Source organism: Pteropus vampyrus, unplaced genomic scaffold, assembly GCF_000151845.1.
Source record: "Pteropus vampyrus isolate Shadow unplaced genomic scaffold, Pvam_2.0 Scaffold1, whole genome shotgun sequence".
NCBI classification, from domain to species: domain Eukaryota; kingdom Metazoa; phylum Chordata; class Mammalia; order Chiroptera; family Pteropodidae; genus Pteropus; species Pteropus vampyrus.
Genome location: NW_011888782.1, coordinates 40818669 through 40832202, shown reverse-complemented (window position 1 = coordinate 40832202; position 13534 = coordinate 40818669). Strand labels below are relative to the sequence as shown.

The window sequence follows — 13534 nt, the reverse complement described above, 5'->3', positions numbered from 1 at the left end:
TTTGTTTATAGACTTCTGATTCCTCTGCGCGGCTCCAGTCCAGGTCTTGGTGCCCGCCCGGGAGGGGAATGTCCGGGACTCGGGTCGGTACCTTTTTAGCCTGGGAATTTCCAGTATTCAGAAAAAATCCACGAACCTAGTCCTCGCGGCCCCCTCCCCGCCTCCTCTGCCCCTCCTCTGTGCCCACGCAACCCCTTTCCAATGAGAGTTTGACCGTATTCTGTATTTTAGAGAACAGTTCCTTAGCTTCCCCCGCCCCCAACCCCTTTCTAGACCGGTGAACAGAAAGCGAGCTAGCGCTATAAAGGGGGCCGGGAGAGGGGCTGGTCTCCTCTCGCCTCAGGTCAGACGCTGAGTTCTTAGAGAAAAAGGCTGCTTAACTGCTGCTGCTTATCATGTAACCTCAAAAGGAAACTGAACATCTTTCTCATGCTCTCACGTACTTGGGTTATTATCGCTGATTATAGCTGGAAACGATTTGCCTTTACGTATTTGCATGACTTGACTCTTCAAACACAAAGGTATATTTTTATTATTTGATATTTAGTATGAAAAGTATCTTAAATGCTGGGTTTTTTTTTTTTTTCCTTTCTTTTCTTTCCCCATATTCAAAGTCTTTCACTTTGGAGTCACTTTCTGATATTTGGGTAATCAAACTTGTTTTGGGGCAAAATATTGGGGGCAGTTTTTTGGGGAAAGAAAATCTGGGAAGTTTTTATAGTTGGGTAATGGCTGTGAATCATTTCTGTTTGCCTTGAAGGCCCAGGAAGGACTAAGATGCTGATGGAGAAGGTGGCTAGGATGAGTGATGAAAGTAAAATAAATTTAATGGAATAATTTATCTTTAGGCAGTGAGAAAGAACAGTGATACCCCAAGGCAGAAATCTCTCAGGAGGTTTGAGTGTGGGTTTAGAGGTATACTTTCTCATCTCACCAAGGTGTGATATGGAAAAATATATCTGAGTAGATGGAAATGTTTTATAACATGCCCTCATTAATTCTTGTATTACCTCTGAAATGTTAAAGACAAATATTACAGGACCATTTTGTGAATAAAGGAAACCTGAAATTTGATGACTTGGTGGGACCCCCAGATTTATAACAATCTTTATAAAGTATTTTAAGAGATTTTGTGCAAATAAAAGCACATTTCTAGGTAGGATAGATTAGGGATTCTCTCTACATGGATTAGTGAACTGGCTGTTGTAGGGTGGGGGTGTCCCAAAGAGGATGACGTCTGAAATGTGAATTTTAAGCTCTTGGTAATATATATTCCCCCACTTTAAAGAAATACATCATCTGGTTAGGTGAAAAAAGTTTAAAGTTTATTCACTGCTCTCAATAATCCCCGACAGAGGAGAGGCTTGGCCATACAGATCATCTAATCATGCCGATAACCCTGACATCTTTTTATTTGGCTTCAGAGGACAGTGTGTGATCTACCAGCCTTCTCCATTATAACATCTTGCTTAGGCTAAAGACACAGTTGGGCAGGATACAGGCAAGGAGCCCTGGGCCACGGGAAAAGTCAGTCTGGGATGAGTTAGCATAAGAAATCAGAGCGCAGCACAAATAATGTTAAACGTTTGGCAGCATCCTTTCCAGCATGGAGATAATGACTGTGGTCAGCATAATTTAGTTGCCCGGATAAAGACTTTTCCTCACTGAGGAAATGGAGGCAAATCTTTCTCATTCTACTTTCTCCAGAAAAAAGTCCCTCTCTCAGAAAGCAAAAGAAACTCTCTCAGAAGTTAAGGAACCATGGAGAGCACTGCCAAGGGGAAAACTTTTATAATTGTTCTGAGACCCACAATGAATTGCTCCTGAGAAAAATGTCTCCCTTTCGCTCATAGCTGACAATGGTCTGGCTCTCTCTCGATTTTCTCCCCCAGGTTAACAGGAAGATCAGGAGGCTGAATGTCACCTTTTGGCTTTCCTGGCCTGATGCTGAACTACCAAGGGTGAGCAAGGAAGATTTTTCTAACCAAGTAGGATCCAGATGTTACCTGGGCCTTGGCTGATGTAGTCAAAATGGGTTAAGTGATATTTTTAAAATTTCTAAGGTTCTTGTATCTCTTAAATCAATCAATTTTTGAAGTTGCCTCAAAGTTAACATGAATTTTAATCAAAGACATTTTACTGTGATTTCTTGTGAACTAAGATTTTTTGGGTGGTTTAGCCTCTTTTAACCAATTTGAATCTCCACTGTTTTCCATGAGAGGAGGACACATGAAAGATACATCTACAAGGGGAATTCAGCTATCTGCTGACTGATAGTTTCAGGGTTATGTAATCTTTAACAGACTCAGAGAGCAGCAAACCCCCTACAGTTTTGGTGAAGCCACTCATTAAAGCTGGTCTGTGTGGTTTCTGATTAAAGCACTTCCTGTTCCTTTAATTTGGGACCATCTCTGAGGTAAAACACTTTCCTTCCAAATTTAGCAGAGTAAAATATTTTACTGCTCTTTGGGGAGAGTCAGTGGAGAGGGAATTAACATTTATTAAATACTTATATTGGGAATTGACCAGCAAAATCTCATTTAGCCCTCATAATAGCATTTGAGGCCCATGTAATTAGCCTTATTTTATAGGTAAAGAAATTGGGGCTCAGAGGAATTGAGCAATTGGTTCAAGGTCCCCCAGATAGTAAGCGGCATGGCTTGGATGTGAATCTGATGCGGCTTGTTTCCATAGCCAATGCCCTTGCCACTGGGATATTTGCAGAGCTACCATGGGGAGTGGTCGACCTTTGCCAGGGCTCTGATTTCCCTAGGGTCCCTCCATTTTCCTAGCTCATACCTGGCTACTCCCTGTTCAGATCTAACCGATAAACTTTTAGTTGATAACCATGTAACCCTTCACAGTTAAGAAGATGGTAGGAAAAATTTTCACTTCTCAAAGAGTGAAGCTATATGGTGGAATTGATGGGAGTGGTCGGACATTAGAGGAGAGGCAGCCTCTTATTAAGCTGTTTTTGGACACAATAGCTAGGATTATAAAGAAAGGGGAATCCTGCTGCTTGTTCACCTTGCTCCTCTCAGGATGTTTCTTTCCCTGCTGGAAAGCTAAGGCTCGGAAGGGCATTCCTAGTCACACTTCTGGTGAAGGGCCCACGGCTGCTGAAAAGAAGAGCCACCTTGCACTTGTCAAACCCATTCACTAGCTCTCTACCATTCCTGCTATTGCAGAGTGAGTTGACTATCTGTATTTAACTTTTCAGAGGTAGCCCCCAGGATAGAAATTTGCATGTTTTGTATCTGGTGATTTTTGTTGTTGTTGTTAATGTCACATGATCCTTTCCTAGTTTGCATTGCCTATAAGCTCTTTAGTATAAGGTGAGTGGAGTAATAAATCTAGTTGGATGGTTAAAAAATAAAATGCTCTGATGAATTAAGGAAGAATTTTGATGTTTGTTTGCCTTTTAAGGCAATGCTTCTCACACTTAAATGTGCCTAAGAACTACCTGCAGATCTTGCTGAACTACAGATTCTGATTCAGTAGGTCTGGTGTGGAGCTTCTAATTCTGCATTTTTAACAAGGTCCCCTGTGATGCTGATGTTGCTGGCCCAAGGTCTCCACTTTGAGTAGCAAAATTATAAGGCTCCTTAAGTTCTAGTTAATAAGAAAAATTATGTTTTTTTTTCTCTATAAAATCTGCATGTCATTTTACCATGTAGAAAAATAAATTCTGTAATGGTTATGTTAAACAACAGTGGTAATGGTACATTCTCTATGCTTGATACCGAATATCTGAATTAAATTTCTCAAAATCCTGTTAATCACCTAGATGCTATATCCATACAATAGCAACTTCCAGATATTTGGAGACATTAAAAATGAATTTCTCACTTTTTGTTTAGATCTTTAGCAGTGTGCAGATACTTTTAATATTGGTGTAAGACTTTGGGACACATTTAAATGTTGGTTAGCATGTATGCATCCCCAGTCCACTGATTGTTTTAGTCAAGTTTTCTAATTGTTTTGGGGCCCCTTTTAAGAGTGGCTAATTCTGTAAATCATGTTTTCTCAAAGAGGGTGATATTGTCAAAAATCAAAATTGGTTCTTTGGGGGAAATTCCTTAGATATTACCACGATTTTTGGCCATTTAAAGGACCATCGTACATGAACAGATATATAATATATCTGTGGTTTTAAACTTTCATCAGGGGACAATTAGGGAAAAAATGTTTAAAAAGGCTCCTTAGGGAGTGTAAAAATGAGAGCAATGTTGAGACACACAACTGTAAGTACTCTACACGTACTTATTCAATTGAAGTCAAAAGGATTTTTCTCTGGCCTGTTGTGTCTTAGTGTCTTGCTTTATGTCTGCATTGTTGTCATGGATTTTTAAAAATATCTGCTTCCAGAAGAGGGATGATTTCTTTTATTATTATTATTTTTTATATTTCTTTACTTCAGGAACATTATCTTCCAGTATATCCTTAATGTGTTTAATATTTGAGAAATCTTGATAAAATATGCATACATAAAATTTATCTTTTTAACCATTTTTAAGTGTATAGTTTGGTGGTATTCAGTATATTCGTGTTGTGCAGCCATCGCTACTTTTCATCTTTTGAGTTATTTTTCATGTTCTTAAATTGAAACTCCATATACATTAAACAATGATTCCCTGTTTCTTCCTCCCCCAGCTCTTGGCAACCACCATTCTGCTTTCTATCTCTGAATTTGATGACTCTAGGTACTTCACATATGTGGAATCATACAATATTTGTCCTTTTGTGACTGGCTTATTTCACTTAGTATAACATCCTCAAGGTTCATCCGTGTAGTAGCATATTTCAGAAATTTCTTCCTTTATAAGGCTGAGTAATATTTCATTGTATGTATATACCACATTTTGTTTATCCAGTCATCTGTTGATGGGACACTTGAGTTCTTCCACCTTTTCGCTATTGTAAATAATGCTGCTATGAACATGGGTGTACAAGTATCTATTTGAGTCCCTGCTTTCAATTTTTTCAATGTATATTTAGAAGTGGAATTGCTAGATCATATAATAATTCTGTGTTTAATATTTTGAGGAACTGTCATGCTTTTTTCTATAGCAGCTGCACCATGATGATTTTTTAAAACTTGTACAGTGTTAGGCAGAGTGCAGTGAAAAAGTGTATATACCATGACTATCTGGCAAAAGTGATCTGAAGTTCAGAGTAAATAATCTGATAAGGGATTTAGCACTATTAAAACAAATCAACCTCCTCTACACACTGATTCCTTGCGTGTCCACACACTGCAGTGTGCATACAAATGAGTGCATGACTGGGAATAACTCCTCTGAGAACCACTGAGGTAATGCACTTAGAACATATGGGTCAGATCCTTTTAAAAGTGTGGACCACTTGCCATGGAATCTCACATTTAAAAGAACCCGAGAGAGGTTTGTGGAGGTTTCAAAGGGTGGTCTCCTTATATGAGTAAAGATGAACTGAACCCAGAACACCTTGAGGACAGGAATTGTGTGTTTGAATTTTCACCCTCCTCTTCATTCTTCCACCTCTTTCTCTTACTTCTGTAATGTAAGCGCATGGTCACTCCCTGAGCCTTGGTTAAACAAATTACCCATAATGGAAAAAAAAAGTGAAAATTATTTATTTTCCAATCTGCGAGAAACTATTTCGAAGACTTTAAGAACTTTCTATTTTATAACTCTGTTACGGGTAAAGTAGGTGGGTTTAATCAGGGATGGAAGACAAGAGTTGGAGGAAACTGAACCCATCACTGGGCAAGGCTGCCGATTTACCCTTGGCATCTCTAGTATCATCATAGATGAAATGGAACTGTCTGAGGGATGGCAGATGCTAATATATCATGGACCTTCCCAGCCCTGCTGTTCTGTGCTGACGTTTCATAGCTTTTAAAAAGCCCATGAAAACAGTTTTGTTTGTTTATCTGTGTTATTGAACAGCATCCAGCATTAAGATAAGAAAAGGGTTCTCAAGCACAATCTTAATGTCAAAATCTAGGGATGGTGCCAGCCCAAGTGTTTATAGCAGACAAGAGGTGGAATGTACAGTGAGAATGTTAAAGGACAGGCTCTCTCTACCCGATACCTCCTGGGGGGAAGGACACAATTCAACCAATAACAGATTTGATGCAGACGGATTTTAGAGGATGTGATAAGCAGGTATAGAATTTAGTTTTGATGTGAGAAGTCACAGGCTCCAGTTGTGATTGAGCAGGGGAAAACATGAATATGATGGCTTTCCCGTACAAACTTCCAGGTGCTTTTAAATGTGATGGTAGTGAGAATGAGAACTATGGGGATAGTGGGAAGCATGTTGGAGAAGGAAGTATTAGGACTTTTCTACAGTGGAATAAAGGAGCAGAAAGGGTCAAATCCTTAAGTCCTCTAGAAATGTCTAGAAAAATGAAGATAGTTTGTTGGTGGGGGTGGAGGAGCAAAGAGGTAATACGGCAAGTTTAGTTTTCAACCTGTCGATTATCTTATTGGCATCGTGGAATTAGAACTCAGAGAAAAGGTCGGAAGTGGATATAAGAATCTGGAGTCTTTATATATAGGTCAAAGTTATACCTGTGGGAGTGGAGAAGCTTGCTCAGATTTCAAAAAAGAGAGGAGACAAGAATTCTCAGGTCTCAAACTACTTTATTGTCACATAGATTTGGAAGATAGTATGGAGGTTTTCCAGGACCTCTCTGGCTAAAATATCACCTCCAGCTCTCTCCCTTTGCCTTGCTTTGTTTTTCTTTGTAGTGCTTTATTACTACTTGGTTATTGTCTATCTTTCCCAGTAGAATGTAAGCTCCATGAAGGCACAGACTGTCTTTTTGTTCAGTACTGTATTTCTGGTACCTGGAAGAGGGTCCAGAACATTGTAGCTGCTCAATAAATATCTGCTGAATGAATCTATGAATAGGTTAATTTTTATGATCAATAGAATTTAATTGATGATTGCTAGATATTGCCTTTTCATCTTTTCTTAAAACAAAATTTGATCTTTAACAAATACCGTTAGATAAATGGACACACAGACACATATATTTGAGAATCTTGAAATATACAACCTAAAACTTAGTTTTGTTTCTATTTTTTCCCCTTAAATCGTGCTTTCCTGAGAGCAAGATCACCTAGTCCCTTCTCTGCAACAGCATGTCTTTATGAGAAAGGAGGTGTGACTTTCTTTAAAAATCCAGGCATTTCAACAATCTGGTTACTCATCAAATTATCTGTTTGCACCTACATTTTTTTTTTCTTTGTAATTTTTATAGAAGTTTATTTGTGGAGTCCTTGGTTTCTGTCAGGTTTCTTTTCCTTTTACTCACTATCCCATATCCCATCTCACTGTACCTGTGTGGGTGCCAACAGTTCACACAAATGTAAGTTTGTCACCTTTCTGTATAATTTTCTTCAGGACTGCTAGGTATGGTATGGTGTCTCATAAAATACAACTGTAGGTAGGATAGGCATTTAAACCAAGTTCACTCATCTTTTTTATTTTAAGAAATCGTAAACAAAGGTAAATATGAATCTGTATTTCATATAGGTAAAAACTCTTATGAAATCTAGCCTCTCTTTTTTTCAGATAGTCTGAGTGGTACAAATGGTACTAGAATTATTGGGTTAAGTAATTTAAAGCAATAGTTCTCCAACGGATGGGGAATTCCTCCTTAAAAGACTATCGAAATCACTGGGAAAGTATTTTTAAGGGCCACACAACCCCATTTTGGAGGTTGTAGTATCCAGAGAGCACCTTACTGAGGGGAGTCATACCTTTCGGGCATCCTGGGGGAAGAAAAGGGTTGAGAATCACTGGTCACAGATTCTGAGGGTTCAAATGAACAGAGCATATTAAACTATAAGATGACTTGGTTTTATCTATCCTCTAGTCTTTATTGCAGGATTGCCTTTTGGTCCCCCAGAAAGTTCCCTACAATGTTTTGGAACTTTTATTAAACAGTATAGAATGACATAGGCTGATGGGAAGAGGACACTCTGTAGGGCAACAGGAAAAGTCTGTAAAACCCAGAATGAGGTTAAGAGATGAAATTTGAGTGCACTTGTTGGAGATAGAGACAAATGGGAGGGTGTTAACAGGAAAACCTGTTAGCTGAACCTCACGGCCATTTTAGTGCGTCTTTAGGAATAGTTCGTTGTAATAGTTTTCTGACTTACAAATTCTACAACTATGATTTAAAAAAAATACTTTGGCTCCTTCCTAACCACTTTGATTGAATGAATGATAAAGTGCTCTGGGGGAAAAGTGCTATTCAGTCAACGAAGTATGACTAAACAGGTTTTTGTCCAATATGTAATCTATCCCTCCCTGCTCCTCCCAGCCTCATACACACAAAAGGGTGGAGATTTGCTGAATGATCATAATAATTTATGGGAATGGGAAGGGAACTAACATTTATTAAGTATCCAGGATATATCACATTCTTTACATATATTATACATTATCTCATGTGATTTTAGCAACTTATTTAGATACTAGTATCCCAGTTTACATGTGAGGAAACTGAGGCTCAGAGATTAAGGGACTTGTCCAAGGTTACATAGCTGGTAAGTGCTAGAGATGAGTTTGCAAGCTTCAAAGCCATGATACCACAGTGCTTCTAAGCACTTTTGCTTAAAGCAAGAGTTGGAAAACTTTTTCTGTCATGAGCCAAATAGTAGACATTTTAGGTTTTGTGGATTAAGACAAGATGGAAGATACTATATAGGCACTTATATAACTATTTAAAATATAACTGTTTAAAAATATAAAAACTGTTTTTAGGTGACAAGATGTACAACAGGATAGATTTGACCTACAGGCTGTAGTTGTCAACTCCTGGCCTAAAGTATTCAGCAAATGTAAGCAAAAGCAATTTTGGGGAAGGGAAGGTGATGGTTTGAATGAATAATTATCTTTAACGTTGTATGAATTTGCATAGTCTTTTAGTAAATGAGATTCCCTCATTATTTAACTCCAATATTAAATTATCCTTTCAATTGCAAAATTTTTATAGCTATACATGTTTATTGAATTTTATCTGCTAATGTGGGTTGTAGTTGGCAAGATTTCATAACTGTATTTCACCTTAGTCTTTGACCATTCTCCCAGGCATTAATTTCATTAGAGATAAATATATATATATAGTACCCAACATAGTATTCAGTACATTATGGATATATAATGATAGTAATTATTATTAACCTTATTAGTATATCAAAGTATTATATTATGTGTCTATTATATTTTATTTTTTGGAGGGTAATGATGTCTGTTCTGCACATGATCTATACTAATTTCTTCTTCTTGGCTCTTAAACATTTTTATAATTAGTCTTTCTCTCTGGCGCTTGCTACTGTCCTTGTTTATAGAAATTCAAAATAAGTCCTTGTAGACTATGTGAAGCCTCCTCGCCCCCTAAAAAACCCCCGATAGTTCCCAAATCCTAAGTTTAAAATTCTGAATTAAAAGTTCTAGAAGCAAAATTTCTCTTGATAAAATGCAGCATATAAGGCATTCATGCCTTTATATAAAGCATGGATTATATTATTGTCCCTAAGCTAATTTGACAAAATGTATTATCTGTGTTAAAAAGGGAAGGGAAAAGGAGAGTATGAATATGAAAGTTTTGAAAACACAAGTCAACATATAAATCAGTTTAATTGACATGTTTAATAAGCAACTATGTACTGAGCATTTACAAGTATAGTATCCTATTTCTACATTAAAAACGTGTTAAGCTCAAATCAACCCACTTTTCACATATAACCTCTTCTTCTGGGAAAAGAGGCTTAAATCATTACCTAAAAGATAGTACAATGATGCTTGGAAGTCTCTTAGCCTCATGCCTTTGAGATGCATGTAGGCCAATGTCTGATACAAAGGAAGAATGGAGGGTCTTTCTGTCAAAAATCTTAATTACTTCAGATACCCAAATTCAACTATGAAATATTCAGTCCTTTGGCAATTAGTTAATTGCCTTCAGATTTTTTTCTCCTTATAATGTAACTATTACCATGAAAAGTAACAAAGTTATTTACATTGCAATGTAAATCAGTTTATCAGTGTTTTCCTCCTGAAACCTGAGCTAACTTCCCAGAGGATGGAAGTTTTTTATAGGGGGATATATAAGGAAGAATAATTTTGGACTATGTTTTACTGCCTGGAATTTGCAGAATTGTATGGGAAAGAGTGACAAAAAAGAGAGTGGAGAGGAAAAAAAGGAGGCAAAGAAGAGCTGGGAGAAGATACTTTTCTTTCTTCACCATTCTGCTTAAAGCAGCAGATTTTAGTATCTTTTAAAGGAGGCAAAAGTTGACAATTTCTCACATTCAGTATTTGTGATGGTGGTTTCATTCATATTTATGGAAGTGAAATCTTTGAATTGTCAACAAGGCAGCAAAAGCAGAAGCAACCGCAGAACTTGTAATGCTCTGCCCTTTTGGACAGAGCTCACCTACATCATTATTTTTCTCTGTATGTCTTTTGTGGATAAAGTTCATCATTATATAGAAACAGGAAACACCCTCATGAGCTAAGAACAATTTAAGGGTGAATTTTTAGGGACGTGCACTAGTTTCATGTGGATATTTTGTGTGAGTTTTGATCATTGCTTACTTATTGATCATTATACCAGACAGCCCTTCAGTCTAACACTGAGCATTACTTCATCATATCATTTGATTTTGCATGAATCATATATACATTTTTTGTATGTGAATATTTTCTCAGATCTGATGGAAAAATTTTTCATTTCTTTATAAATGAGCTGTTAAAAGAGAACACAAATTTTGTTTTGTTTTCTAATATACAGACTTGCATTTCAGTCTGCTGCTGGGCTGGAAGGTATATCAGAGTACTGTAGGCTGATGTAATTCAGCCTCTGTTCACAGGACACCTAACTGATTATGATGTTTAACTGTGTGACTTGTCCTTGTACAAGGAGCCTCTTCTGCCCATCCATCAGAGGCCTTCTGAAAAGCAGTGGGGTTACTTTACATAGTGGATAACTCACTTGACACATCACAGGTGCTCAGAAAATATTTGTGGGACAAAGTGGTACATGGCACCTCTTAATGGATACTTTTTGTAAGAGAAGGCACTAGAGAAATATCCCAGGGACACTCCAGCGTTAATTTTGCCTTGACACAATCAGTCCATAACATGCAAGGTTGTACATACTGTACATACCGTACTTAGAAGTGTTTCAAGTTCATTCTGTCAACACTGAGGAAAGTGTTCTGAGATGTGGAAACCTTTTGCTAATTCATCTGTATGATGATTAAGTTACTAGACAGGTATATTTACCTGCTTTGAGAAATTTCCTCAATAGAAACATAAGGGTAGACTGTGCTTTGATATCAGATGTTAATGATTTGCTGCAAACATGACCTAGAAAATTATTTCCAAAGACAACTTTTTGTTTTTTCTAGGCTCAAAATAATGCGTTACACCATTTGTAAGGAAGCAGTTTATAGATCTTACTAACTACAACTGTTTGTGCCATAGCCTGGGAGAGTAGATGTCGTAGGTGTTCTTGGGAAGTATGTGAGCCCTGATAGTACTGAGTATGTATATCTCAGTAATAGTAATAATATCCAAGTATATGACCAGAATGTGTACAGCTCTGGATATAAGCTCCACAAAGACAAGGATTTTTGTCTGATGCACTGTGACCCAGTGCCTAGAAAAGTATTGGCCATTTAGAAAATATTGCCATATTGAAGAATAAACAAATTTGAAAATATATGGTCTAATTTGTTCCTTTGCATTTAGAAAAATTCAAACTCTCAGAAATTTAAATGTTTCTGAGAGTTTAAAAAATTTTACAGTGACATCAATATAAAAATCAGTATGTTACATAACATGATATCTGTTTTGAAAGCTCCTGAAAACATTTTACATTATTTACAAAGTTAATATGAGCCAAAGAATCCTGGACAAAAGATAGCTGGGTTTTTCTATTTATAAGATATATGAAAATAGTTGTACAGTAATCCAGGTGCTAAGAATGAAGGGATTCTAATTTAGGGGGCCAAAGGGCCTATTTCTAATGTCTGTGTGGTATTGCACATAAAATAATTTTGGAAGCATTTACATTTGTTTCTACCATGCAATTAAATATGTACTAAATAACAAGTAGTTGGCTATTTACAAGGGATACATGTTCTGGGAGATTATAGTGTAGTAGAGACAGGGATCATTTCAACACAACTTAAGAGCAATGATGGAAATCTGTGTGGGGACACAGAAGATGGGCCCTTAAGCCAAACTAGGGGTGAGAATGAGGGTGGGGAGGAAGGAGAGTCAGGAAAGTCTCCAGGGGTGTTGGATGTTAATCTGAGTCATGGGGAAGGTGAGCATGAGTTGGCTAGGTAAGGAATGGGAGAATGTTCTGTGCAGAGGCAGCAGCAGAGATGAAGTTCCAGAGATGGGTGAAACTATATTTTGTTTGATATTACTGTAGGTAATGAGGAAGATGAGACTTGTGAGGAAGGCAGGGCTGGAACACCTGCCATTCTAAGAAGATTGAACTCGAAGCTAAAGAGTATAGGGAGCCATTGAAGGATCCTTCACTAGAGTAGAGGAATTCTTAGACTTGGTTGTGGATATGGCATGTTGATGGTGGTGTAGAGGATAATTTCAGGTGGACGAAGCTGGATGGGCAATCATCTGGCTCATGTGAGAGGTGAAGGCCTGTCTTGGACAGTTTAAATTGAGATGGAGAAGAGAGGAAGGTTTCAGAATCAGATGTTCAACAATTATTAGTCCAATCTGGAACTATAAGTTTGAATGATATGATATTGTGTACATTCTGTCAATAAAAATTTAAAAAATCTTTATTAGTTTAAAAACTTGTTTCCTAAATTAAAAAAAAAAACTTTTATTGAGAACAGTATTGTTTTACATTTTTGCAAATCTCTTAATTTCTGGCTTAGGAAGACACATACTTACATGTCTTTTAATTTGTTGCAATATGTCGTTTTGGTTGAAGCATATGAGGAAAATTTGGCCTTATACAGATATGTAGTTGGAAAAGGAAGAAATATTTTAATAGCCTTTTCAGATAATTGTGGATATTCTTATTTAATATTATGCCAAAATAAGTGGTAGTTCCTTATAGGATAAATGGAATGTGGAATCTGAAACCAGAACAATGAACTTTTTGTAGTCTAATACATTAATATCCATTGGTTTCTCTTATACCTTGAATGGAATGTGTGATTTTGTAACATCTTGAATGGTTCATTTGGAAAATATTAGTTAATTGAGTTATGTACATTTTCCAAATGTTGCCACATTTCATTACATAATATAAAAAAAGTCACATTTGTTGATAACACATCATCACTGACTTCATCAAAAATGTCTTAAATAATGGGAAACTATTAAGCTCAGAGTATCAGACAAAAGTTTCCCAAATTCTAATTCTCATTTGAAGGCTTGGCTTTTATCATTAGCAACAATACTGTCAGTTGTTCCTTAATATGACAGGCTTAGTTTGTTCATTTAAAAATATAAAAATATATAACGACATGGACAATAAACTAGTGGT

At 36.9% G+C, this 13534-nt stretch overlaps 1 protein-coding gene across 1 annotated transcript in view; it reads left to right on the top strand.

Moving 5' to 3' along the window:
* The first annotated feature begins 389 nt into the window (after positions 1-389).
* NFKBIZ (NFKB inhibitor zeta) overlaps positions 390-13534 on the top strand; it is a 27212-nt gene continuing 14067 nt past the window's right edge. Inside the window, exons 1-2 of the mRNA XM_011386505.2 lie at positions 390-521; positions 1893-1961. The gene's annotated coding sequence lies outside the window, so the exon portion shown is untranslated. The remainder of the gene's footprint in view (positions 522-1892; positions 1962-13534) is intronic.